Source organism: Carassius auratus, chromosome 6 (genome assembly GCF_003368295.1).
Source record: "Carassius auratus strain Wakin chromosome 6, ASM336829v1, whole genome shotgun sequence".
Taxonomy (NCBI): domain Eukaryota; kingdom Metazoa; phylum Chordata; class Actinopteri; order Cypriniformes; family Cyprinidae; genus Carassius; species Carassius auratus.
This window is the reverse complement of record NC_039248.1, coordinates 9938003-9950404: the sequence shown is the minus strand read 5'-3', so window position 1 is coordinate 9950404 and position 12402 is coordinate 9938003.

Genomic DNA, 12402 nt, shown 5'->3' with positions numbered 1-12402 from the left:
AACTTCTGCTACCACCACTATTCACCTCTTCCCAAAAATGAATCCAAGAGTCTTTCAGTTCTTGACTGAAGCAGTATATTTATAGTATATAACAGTATAACTTTATAATCTCGGGAGACCAACATAAAATCCAAGCTGCAAAAATTATTTCATTCATTTTATACAATGTAAAAGATATTTTATCTTAATTAAATCTAATTCAAATCTCAAGTAATTTTTACAAAAAAATTGCATGCATGCAATTTTTTTTTGGTTTGACAAGATAAAAGTTATTATTAGAAAATAACAACAAAAATGCTCTTTATCTTATTTTAATAATATTTTAAATATTATATTGTATTAATATAAAAATTAAATATCAGTTAAATCTTATTATCATGAATAATAATAATCTCTTTAATATTCCTTACTGTTTTGACTGCCTGTAATTTACTTTCCGCAAATGCTTGAACCAAATCCTCCAAATTTGAACAATTATGGCTATAGCCTATAAAATCAAACACAAAAGCAGCTGTAAATATTGTTCAGGTATCAACAATAGACTCTCTGCTAGAATTGATTTAAAATAATTGGCCAGTTTCTTTGTAACATCATACTGTCATACTGTCTACCATCACGCTTTTGATGTCTCTTGTTTTCTGTTTCAAGTCAAGTTGTTGGGAACAGTGAATATTCAGGGCTCAGACCTCGATGAATGCATTCGGGGCCATCCTTTGATGAGATGTTGGAATTTGATATACCTTTAAATAAATATTGACATTTCGCATTTCAGGGTTAGTCATTTTCATGAAGTAAATATCTTGAACTTCCTGAAACAGCAACTAAAAAGTCCTGCTAACCTCTGACTTTCCAAGTGTTTTCTTCAAGATCCAGCAAATTCGCGTGTGCAGAATCATTAAACCCATGTCTAGATGAGTGGAAGTGAAAACTAATATATCAAATGCTAAATTACAGGAAAATCATAAATATTTGGTCCTGAGCCTTGGCTAATTCCTCATCCTGAAATCCTGTGACGTTTGAAGCTAAAGTGTGGCTTTTATCAACAAGAAGCAAGACTCTCAATCAGAGTTTCTAAGAAAGTATCACATGGTGGAATTATGACTGGGGCAGGCAGTGAATGCAAATGATGCTTATTAAAGCTGTCCAAATGTCGACCTGATAATGGGGTCACAGTGACGCAGGACAGCAGCATTCAGAGGACAAATTCAAAGCTATCAAACTGGCTTCCCTAATTCGCCCGACAGTAATTAGTAATTTTCATATTGGGATTCAACACTCTCAACCTTCTATTACACCACACACACACACACACACACTCAGACGTAATGATTCTCTATACTCTATAAATACTCAAAGAGGCGTAATATTATTGTAAATCATGGTGACATTTGGCAGACGTGTTCTCGGCCAGATGCAGCACATCCAGCTGTTATGCTGTTTGCTGCTGTTTTGTCTCCCAGACAGGTCGAAGGACTCGGGCTGAGGAAGAAGAATCGCTGCATGCTTTATGCATTAACATTGATTTTAATCCAGCTTGTTCTGAGACATTCAGTCCAAGCCTTTGGAACTAATTTAAATGTATAAATACAAGAAGAATCCATAGATCCTGCACCACAGTATTTGCTCTTTGCAGACAAGTGAGCTACAGTGCGTGATTCAAGTTATTTTCTATCTATGCTTATGTAATTGTGAGGATATTTGTAAGCTGTGAAGCTTTGAGGATACTGGGATTCATTTCTAAAATGTTGCGCAGAAACAATCCTAAAATTGATCTTACGATAATTTCTTGAATATACATATTACGTACCTGTGATTCATAAAATGAATGTACGTATGCTACAGAAAAAACATGTATGCGTTTCTTTCAGATGTGAAACCTATAAATCACAAATTATCTTTGAACTTGTGTGCAAATAAATGGTTTCAGTTCTCTGCCTTGTAAACGACTCCTAATTAATGTCATTAACATGTAAAAGATCACCAGTCATCATCCAAATGCTTTAGAACAGCGAGCTTCAAGAACATTTAGCATTTTCAAAAACCTCCAGTAGGCCTAGAAAAAGTGCGTACTGGATACTAAAACGGTAATTAAACTTCTAAGTTGGCAAATAAAATTAATTTTATGTCAAAGTTAATTTATTCACGTATAAAAAAAATCACCACTGTATAAAGTACCTCTAATGTGGATCAAGCTATCACAAGGCTTTAATAAGTATTAATTAATTAATATATTTTCACTCTCTGAAATATAATGTGGTGTTTTCAGTTTTTCTTAGCCTACTGAAGAACGTAGGTAAGAAGTGGCACAACTCACCTCGGCTCCAAAGCTTTGTCCTCAGGAATGAATGAAAGGAAGTTTCTAAAGTTGGTAAAAGTTCTGGTGATTGGCAAGCCTTTTTGAAATCAATTGCAATTGTGTTCTTTGTTTTCCATCAAAATATTTTCAAATGCAAATAAATAGACATTAAGCCATAAGATAATGTATTCAATTTAGAAAAAGACTTGTCAATTAGACACAATTGCCTGTAATTAGACTTTCAGGAAGTCATAGAGTTTCTCCAGATAAACGTGATTAATCAGAAAGCATTATTCAGGCTTCACCCTCAGCTTGACAAATCAACGTCCACCATTTGTCTGTGAAAATCCTATGAAAGCACTAAAAATGATTTTATATATAAATTAACCTTATGCTGGGATTCTGATTAACTTTTCATTGAGTGTGTGCTTGGCCTCAACACTGCCAAGTCGGAACCAGCATGAGTTGAAAGGCTCCAAAGAGATCCTGAAATCTAGCTGCAGACTGAGGGAGAGCGGCTCACATTTGCTCATCTGAACGAATAGACCTATTACAAGCAGAAAATCTGTCACTCACAGTGATATAATCCATTATGTTCAACATAGTTTTTAGCTAAAGAATCCGTTTCAATAGACATAGCAAGCAATGATGCATTAAAAAGGCATTAAATATAAAATGTACTTGGCACTAAACTCTCCACAGGCAGTGTTAAAAATGTCATCAATGAACTCTACTGCGACTGCTCACTTCTGCTGATATTTACATTGTTTTTACAAACCCGATTCCAAAAAAGTTGGGACGCTGTACAAATTGTGAGTAGGAATGGAATAATTTACAAATCTCATAAACTTATATTTTATTCACAATAAAATATAGATAACATATCAAATGTTGAAAGTGAGACATTTTGAAATGTTATGCCAAATATTGGCTCATTTTGGATTTCATGAGAGCCAAACATTCTTAAAAAGTTGGGACAGGTAGCAATAAGAGGCCAGAAAAGTTAAATGTACATATTAGGAACAGCTGGAGGACCAATTTGCAACTTATTAGGTCAATTGGCAACATGATTGGGTATAAAAAGAGCCTCTCAGAGTGGCAGTGTCTCATAGAAGTCAAGATGGGCAGAGGATCACCAATTCCCCCAGTGCTGCTGCGAAAAATGGTGGAGCAATATCAGAAAGGAGTAAGGGTCAAGGCCAGGAAACAATACTGGATGTCTGTGATCTTGGGGCCCTTAGACATAACATCACATACATAGACATGCATCACATACAGGAATGCTACTGTAATGTAACATGGGCTCAGGAATACTTCCAGAAAACATTGTCGGTGAGCACAATCCACCGTGCCATTCGCCGTTGCCGGCTAAAACTCTATAGGTAAAAATATAAGCTATATCTAAACATGATCCAGAAGCGCAGGTGTTTTCTCTGGGCCAAGGGTTATTTAAATTCAACTGTGGCAAAGTGGAAAACTGTTCTGTGGTCAGACGAATCAAAATTTGAAGTTCTTTTAGGAAAACTGGGATGCCATGTCATCCGTTCTAAAGAGGACAAACCAAGTTGTTAGCAGCGCTCCGTTAAGAAGCCTGCATCTCTGATGGTATGGGGTTGCATGAGTGCGTGTGTATTTTGTATTCTGAATAAAATATTGAAATTTAAAAACTTCCACATCATTGCATTTTGTTTTTTCTTTTTCGGAATCGGGTTTGTAAATTAAATAGTTGAGTACTAATCTGAAATGAATGTAAAAATTGAGAAGCTGACTGAAATCTCATGGATCAAAGGGCTCTCACAAATTTATCATCTCCCTGAAATTCCCCCATGGGACAGTAAAGCACGTAGAGTACAAGAAAGAATCACGATCAGTGAAAGCCAGCTGTGCACCTCTCCTCCCGAATGGATTTGGAATTACACAGACTAAAGGTAAACAACTTGGAACACAGTATGTTCAGAGACTGTCGTACAGTGGGGAGGAAGAAGAAGAGGTTTATCTATTAAGCTTTGAAGGATTTCTCTGTATGTAAGACGTGCTTTCTCTCTCACTCTCAGTTTTTCCTGCACTTTCCCTCCTCTCTGTTGAAATTAAATCAGTTTTTTTTTCTCCATGTGTTAAATAGAAGTCGCACCCCACTGCCCCTGTGGTATTAAAATGTGTGTGCAGTTCCACACTAGCACTCAGTATGTTGTACTGCAGAAAATCACATCTAATTTGCCCAGGAACTCTATTGGTTTGACGAAGCGGTTAGAATAGCCGAGGTAGACTGAAGTTCACATGTAAAAAGCAATTGAAAAGCATGAGGTTCATGTTCATAAATCATGAACTGAAACCTGAAAAAATTTATAAAACTAAATTAATATAGATGTTTATGATAAATAAATACACTACCATTCAAAAGGGTCAGTGATATTTATTTTTAAAGAATTCAATAAAAAAATAACTTGTATTCCTGAATTTAACTAGGATGCATTCATTTGACCAAATAACACATAATGTTAAATACTGTTAAGTACTGTTCGAAACTGACAATAATAAGAAAGGTTTCTGAGCAACAGATGCTAAGAATGATTTCTGAAGGAGCGTGTGACACTGAAGACTGGAGTAATGGCTGCTGAAAATATAGCATTTGTCATCCAAGAAATAAATGACATTTTAAAATACATTCAAATAGAAAAGAGTTTAATTTGTAATAATACTTACATAATGTATTTGTATACGTTTTGAAAAAACAAATGCTCTAAAAACCATCTAGATAGCAATACCTAAAAGTCACCCAGAATGCCTAGCATGTGTATATTATTACTATGGCAATCAGCAAGGTAGAAAAACTACATGGTTCTCTTCAGAAATGTATAAATACATTTTTACATGAATCTTGTTTTTTGCTAATTTTAATAAAAACCAGAATGGTGCTATAGCTACATTTATGCAAAACCACAACAGATCATTCTTGAAGCATAGCCACTCTCACACATGCACAAATGGACCTGAAGGAAGAAGAAACGAGCAAGATAACCTGAAATGGTCTTGCTTCAGCAGCTCATCACATATTGTTGTGAATCCTCAGCAGGATGGTTTGTTTTCAATTTCTCAAGGCCATCTGGAGGCAGCACAAGAGATTGGGATCAAGTTGGATGTTACAGTTTCTGCTGTATTCCAAATCTTCTCTACCTTAATGTGACTTGTGGGATGGGGGATATCTCCCATGGCATCACAAAAGAGATGACAGAACCCATACTGAACACAAATTACATGTGATTGTTGGTGCATCAGGGTTATCAGAGCTGGCTTTTCTTCCAATAGACAAAGGAGGGAAATTCAACTGTGGAGCCAAATGGTGGACGTATTGTTGTGTATTTGTGCACTCCGTGTTTGATTTTACTGGTCTTTTGGGGAATCAGTAAGTATTTTTCAATCTAACTTCATAAAAATGCTCAGAACCTGAAAAAAAGTAAATTTTAACAATTGGACTTCTACATTTTTGCACTCTCGCAGCACAATAACATTTACATTTCATTTAACAGATGCTTTTATCCAAAATTACTTACAACACTGGAGGCTAAAGTTATTCTTTCTAATAATAAGGTAAAAGCAAACTATATTTTTCAATTTTTGAATGGAACAGAGTGTGGCTCTAGGGTTCTGTGGGTGGTTGCTAATTCAAAAGAGCCCACTTTCAATTCTCTGATATTAATTGTGCCTAAAAATTGGATTTTAAGCATCTGTCATGTAACCTTAATATCAATAAAGAACCTTTATTAATAATAGTGTAACAATAACTAATAATACTGGACTGTGACTGATAAGAATACTGATTTCTCATTAAAAAACTTTAATACCTTATTTGATGTCCTCTGATTTCAGTATTTTCAGCAGCTGTGTCTTGTGAGCGAGCGAATCGCCTCAGTTGCATGGTTCATCCTGGGCCTTTTGTTCATCAGCAGCTGCTGTTTGCTTCAATTTATGCCTTTATTAGCTAATCAAGAGCTTCAGACATAGAGCCATCTGCCGTCACAAGGCTTCGCGGTTACACTTATCAGCACCTTTCAGGTGCAAAAATGAAAAGCAAATTTGATGATAGACAGCTCTTCAATAAGAAATCAGTTGTAAAAGCAAGGTGGGAGGTTTTAAGCCATGAGTTATTGACACTAGACTGTAGGAAGACGTCAAGTGCTTTCTTTTTATAAGGAAGTAAAACAAGGATGTTGGCTGCAGCTCTTAATAATATTATATGTTTACTTTCAGGACAGCAACACTGAGATACTATTACTTTTGCATTTAACATGTATTAGTCATCATAATTGTCATAAAATCATAATTGTATGCCTCATTGAAGCAATATTACTCTTTCTAAAAAATATATGCTTGACCACGGGGATTGTGCAGTCCAGTGTTTACTTTTTATTTGGAAAATGTCACTCCTGTGAGATACATGAGAGGGAGCAGAGCTCTGTGGGAGTTGCATGTGCATGAGAGGCAATGCATCATGGGAGCAGACTCACCTTTCCGCCCATGAGATTGCAGTGGGAGAAAATCAGAGTAATCAATCTGGTTCTCTTCTGGTTCAGGCCCTTCACTAAACATGGTCCATTGCATGGCTGGACAATAACTTTAAGCAACAGTGGAACAGGTCATTTCTGAGTTGCTTTTACTCAAGCGGAACTTGCCAAAGCACAAGCCAGACAATTTATGTTCAATCATCATAGGGCTAAAAGGGAAACCCAATTTCCGCTGAGTGCAGGAGAATCTATATACATTCCACTTTTAAAACCTTGAAAATGAAGGATAAAACAGCACAGGGAAGGTATCATTTCAGGAATTTCAATATCAAAATACAGCGCTTGATCAAAAATGGCTGACAGCTATTGAGTGATTCAAAACTCTTAAGCGAAGCGAATGTACAGTACATTTAAGAAACAATAGAACCTAATATCTTCTTTATTTTATTACATTATAAGTGGTTTCTACCAGTGACCCGTCAGGTTATTGTTTAATCTCTTGAAAAAATTAAAACAGAACAAGAATACAATATTTAGTATCTCCACTAGTTAAATTAGATTTTTTTAGTTTTATTACCCCTCACAAATTTACATTTAAATTAACGTTGCTGGTGTATCTTATTATATTTATATATTGTTAATATAACGTTTTCCTGTCAATTTAGAATTATTTAATTAAATTTGAAAACATTTGAAAAATATAATAATGTTTAGACTCAAACTAGAGCTTATCTTGTGTTCAAAAATTACACTATTGAAAAGCTAAACAGTGAAGATGAAAATAGAAACAATGCCCAACTTCAGTGTTGTTTCACACTTGGTGATCATTGCTGATTATGTGAACATTAAATAACCTTATTTCCTATTTAAGCTCTATTCACAAAAGCCCGTGATAAAGCAGAACAAGACGTGGGAATGTCTTTCAGATAATGAGCTTATTATTTTACGGGCTAATTAACTCATGGTTCTGTTCCTCCCCTGTGCCCATAATTGCTGTTAATATCCCTATTTACATTCTGCTCTCTCTCCTCCTCAGGGTGAGAAAAAAACAAACAAAAAAAACAACTCACTGACCTCAATGTTAACCCGTCCCACGTACAGCTGTTCTAAACCCAATTCTTTTTTATCATTACTCTCGTTGCTACTATTTGTTGTTATTGTTCCTTGAGGGTTAAAACTGGCTTGAGGAGAAATTTAATTTAGTCAGAAAATAACACCTCCATCTTTAAATTTTGCTACCTTTATCTACCAAACATTGAGCCTATATTTTATCTGGAACTGGAACAATTCATGTGATAAATTAATCATGAATAATTGTTTACATCTTCCACTTTATCTTCTCTGATAAAAAAAACATAAAACGAATATTACTGCAATAAACAGAAAAGCAGGAACACACGCTAGCATTTTAGAGGAAGCACTTGCTTTATAATCAAACTGCCAACACAAAAGACTATATTTATACCTGACATTCTCCTTCACCCGCAAGTCGTCATTCGCTAAAGTAGGAAGCATTCACAGGAACCCACTGCTACTCATCATTCCAGTCCATTCAGTATGCTCACACTGACCATTTCAGATCCTTTCATTTATACTCATTATTCAACTCTCCATGTGATTATGATCCTGACAAGCCAATTAAAGAGCCTATTAGGTTTCGTCCACACTTGAGCCCACTTTAGAAAATCCCTTGTTTCAGTTGTGATAGCTTCCATGCGCAGAAAGTGTTTAGGTCAGTACTGTGATTTATAAGTTGCTGATTTGATTTAGACTTATACTTTTTATACTTGTTTATACTTTCTTCTCTATTTTTTTTCAGTCAACATATAGTTTTGCTTAATAATAATAATAATTTGCAATTAAATACATTACTTTGAATTAACTGTGTGTGCCAATAATTGATTAAAAAAATATTTTGGCAAACAAGGAATAGATGCATTTAATGTTAACTGTATAGGCTAGACATATGCAAATATTATATATACATATATAAAGCGTGTATGAATTGTGTATGAATAATAATTGACAATAACTGATAGACACATCAGCATATTAGAATGGTTTTTGATGGATCATTTTATAATAAAGCCTGGAATAGTTCAGCATTGCCATCACAAATTTTTTTTTTACTGTATTTTTACTGTAGTTTTTAATTAAATGAATGCAGCCTTATTAATCATAAGATACATCTTTCTTAAGATTCATGTTTTTGAAAGATTGTTTTCATGTTATACCTGTACTGTATATTGACGTATTACACATCATAAGCCTCTACCAATGACCTACAGTTCACAGCAAATGCATTTCACAATTGAGTTGGTCAATCTGCCTCACTTCACCAGTGCTACATTTTTAGGACAAAATACATTTCAAAGTAGATAACTAAAAATTGCATTCTGTGCATGCCCTGTGCCTAATGCTAAACCGTACTTTAGATCCTGTTGCCACACATCCCCACTGATACTCTTCCACTCTGTAACCACCCTCCATCTCTCTCCTCAAGCACACACAGGGGACAGACTTGAGTAAGCTGGAGAGGCTCTGCAGTCCTTCTCTACACACAGGGCAGGAGTCGGCCTCATCTAATGACTGTGACCTTTCCCCAACAAGGTCTGGCAGACAAAACGGGACTAAGAGTCACAACAAATTTGGCAGTATTATCCCAGGCACCATAGTGACACTTATTATTAACTAAGCACCTTCAGCACAGAACTAATTCAGATGCGGCTTTGAAAGGATTACACCATTTTCAGATCAAACATTTTCAATAGTTTGATATGGTCACTTGCAGGAGGGAAGGATTTGAAAATGCATTGGTTATTTGATCAAAAAGTCACTCGGATCCTAATTTGCATGGACACACACCCGAAGCACAGTGGTTACTGCTGTTACTGCTGAACCTGTAGTTCTAAGTGTTACTAATAAATAACAATTAATTCCATAGGTGATGTCAAAAAAACTAAACAAAAAGACATACAATAGATAAAAAAGAAGTGGGAATTATCATTGGGATACATTGAGATGCATTCAATGATGATCTGCACTAAGGCTCCAAATATTAGTTAAAAAAATACAGTAGGTCAGTCCTTCATTACAAAGTACTCATAAAGGCAGGACATCCTGACAAATATTTTCTGTTTAAGATTTTGTCTGTTAACCACCAGATTAACAGACTATATAGTGTTAAAGGTCTTCCTTATGAAGTGCTTTACCCATTTGGTCATTTGTAATGATTATATATAAAAAACTACCTGTAGGCCATCCTGAATGTGTAACTCAGACCTGCTGAGTACTCAGTCTACATCAGATCTGGCTTCATTCACAATCCAGTCAGTCAATAGAAATACATCACATTATTGAAGTAAAACAAGTTTGAAAAATGCCATTTCATGTCGACTTTAAACAATGCAGTCATGCTATGTGACAGCCAAACACTGGAAATATCAACACTGAAAATTAGTTTCCATTTGGAATGATTAGTTACCATTGTGAACAGGTTCCTGGCGGCAAGAAAGAAAACACATGCATGTGCACTGAAACCAGCAGCGTGCAACAGATGCAATGATGTGAGTCATGGAATAAATGTTAGTCACCACAGCTGCTAAGCGCTATTGTGATGTAGAGTGCAACTTAATTATCCTATCTCTGCCTATGATTTCTAAGATAAGTTTCCATTTCACATCTCATTTTCTATGCTATTCTCTGAAAATAAGGAAGTTTCTAAATCAGTCTTTTTGGCAGTGTTACTTGGAATTACGTAGAAGTCATGACTGGTTTGTGTCCCTTGGTGGGAATGGATTGGAAGCAGAGGTGAACAGAGAATGGACATACACATCGTTAATGGAGCAGAGTTGTGTACGCGGTTGTGTTTCCGAGCTCACAGCAGGATGTACCGCAGCATCTTTTGCACAAAAAAACTGGCCAGTCTTAGCGCCGTGCTCAGGCTTAAGGGTTTTAATTCTGATGGGGCCAAGATCAATGAGCTTTCACATTTGGGGGAGTGTGCGTGGGTGAGAAAAGCCGCAAGAAGACGAGGTAAATAGGGAAGGGGATGGGCATATGCGCAAAAATCTGTGGAAGACTACCTCTGGTCCTGGTCCAGAGGAACACTAAGCAATGTACTGCAGTGGAAGGAGCGGAGCACCTCGGGGATCACAGCAATTTGGTCAGCTTTGTTTTGTTATCGATTGGTCATGTTGCTCATGTTCCCTAAATATCAACCTGCACTGGACAAACTCACATGGCACAGAAAATATCATAAATATGCGATGAACACTGCAGTATTGCCTACTTCACTCCATATCGCAAGATTTGTGCATTCATCTGCATTCATGGGTTGAGCTTGTTTCATTCTGAACATCAGTCTCTAATACTTTTCTTGTAAGACTTTTACTTCTGTTCATATCTGGGGGCTCCAATGATGAATATATAAAAATAAATATATTAATTTTGAAGTTAACCTCTTATTGATCTTTTCTTTTACCAAAACAATTATGCATTTTTCTGAAATGTGAACAGAATAAATTTTAATTATGTTGTTGCTTACAGGCAGTCTGATCCCAGCAAAAACACATTGCAGATAACATATATAAAAGGATCCAGAATTCCTGCGACCCTATAGGAGATAAGGACCTTGAGTATCATCATATATTGTTTTTTTGTTTTGTTTTTTTATAAGAAGCTAAATGGACCTGGGAATAGGGTCTCCAATGATGAATATGTAAAAATTACATGTATATATAAATTAACTTTTTTTTGTACACATGAATGAGTCATGCACCTTTCTAAAATGTGATGAGAATTAATTTTAATTATGTTTTTCTTTAAAGTCAGTCTGAACCCAGCAGAAAAAAAAGAAAAAAAAGGTAATTGACTTTTTTGCTATTTTGAGTTTGTATCCCATTAATTCTGAAGTTATATCAAGCAATTTTGACGTATTTCTCAGCACACATTTTTAAACTGCATAAACGTGATTGACAAAAAAAAAAAAAAGGAATATCAAAATAATCCATAAGATTTCTTTATTGTTTTTGCAAATACATAAATAAATTGCTGTTAAACTAATGTGCTATGCTGTATGTTTGCACTTTTGCTATGGAAAGCTGTGTATAAGAGAGAGCAGTGTTTTCAGATGGATTTGTGGGAGGGTCTGTGTGTGCACATCCCTCTTGGTTCTTGGCTCTGATGATAAGACCCCTGCTTGCTTGAGTGCCTTTCCAAACCCAGAGACCGAGGTGTTATGACTATGGATGACAAGCACAGGAGCTTTCCAGCCTGAGACAGAGGAGCAGGGAGACATACTGAAGATAATAGAGGGTAAAGAGATACACGACACGTGGGAAAGTGTAAGATGGTTACAGTCAAAGAAGACAAAGATATAGAGCGACAAAGGAGGGGAAAGCTGTGAGGATAGCATTTTGTAGGAGGAAAGAAAACAGCACAGGAATAATATTAGATAGGAAAGGAAAAGAATAAGCAAGAAGCAGAGAAAAGAGACATTTTGGAGAATGTCCACTGTCCTGTGTTTCTTTTATTTTCTAGGAAACACATAGGCATAAGTATGTCCTGTAGCTTCTGAAGGGCAGTACAAAAGGAAAAATATAT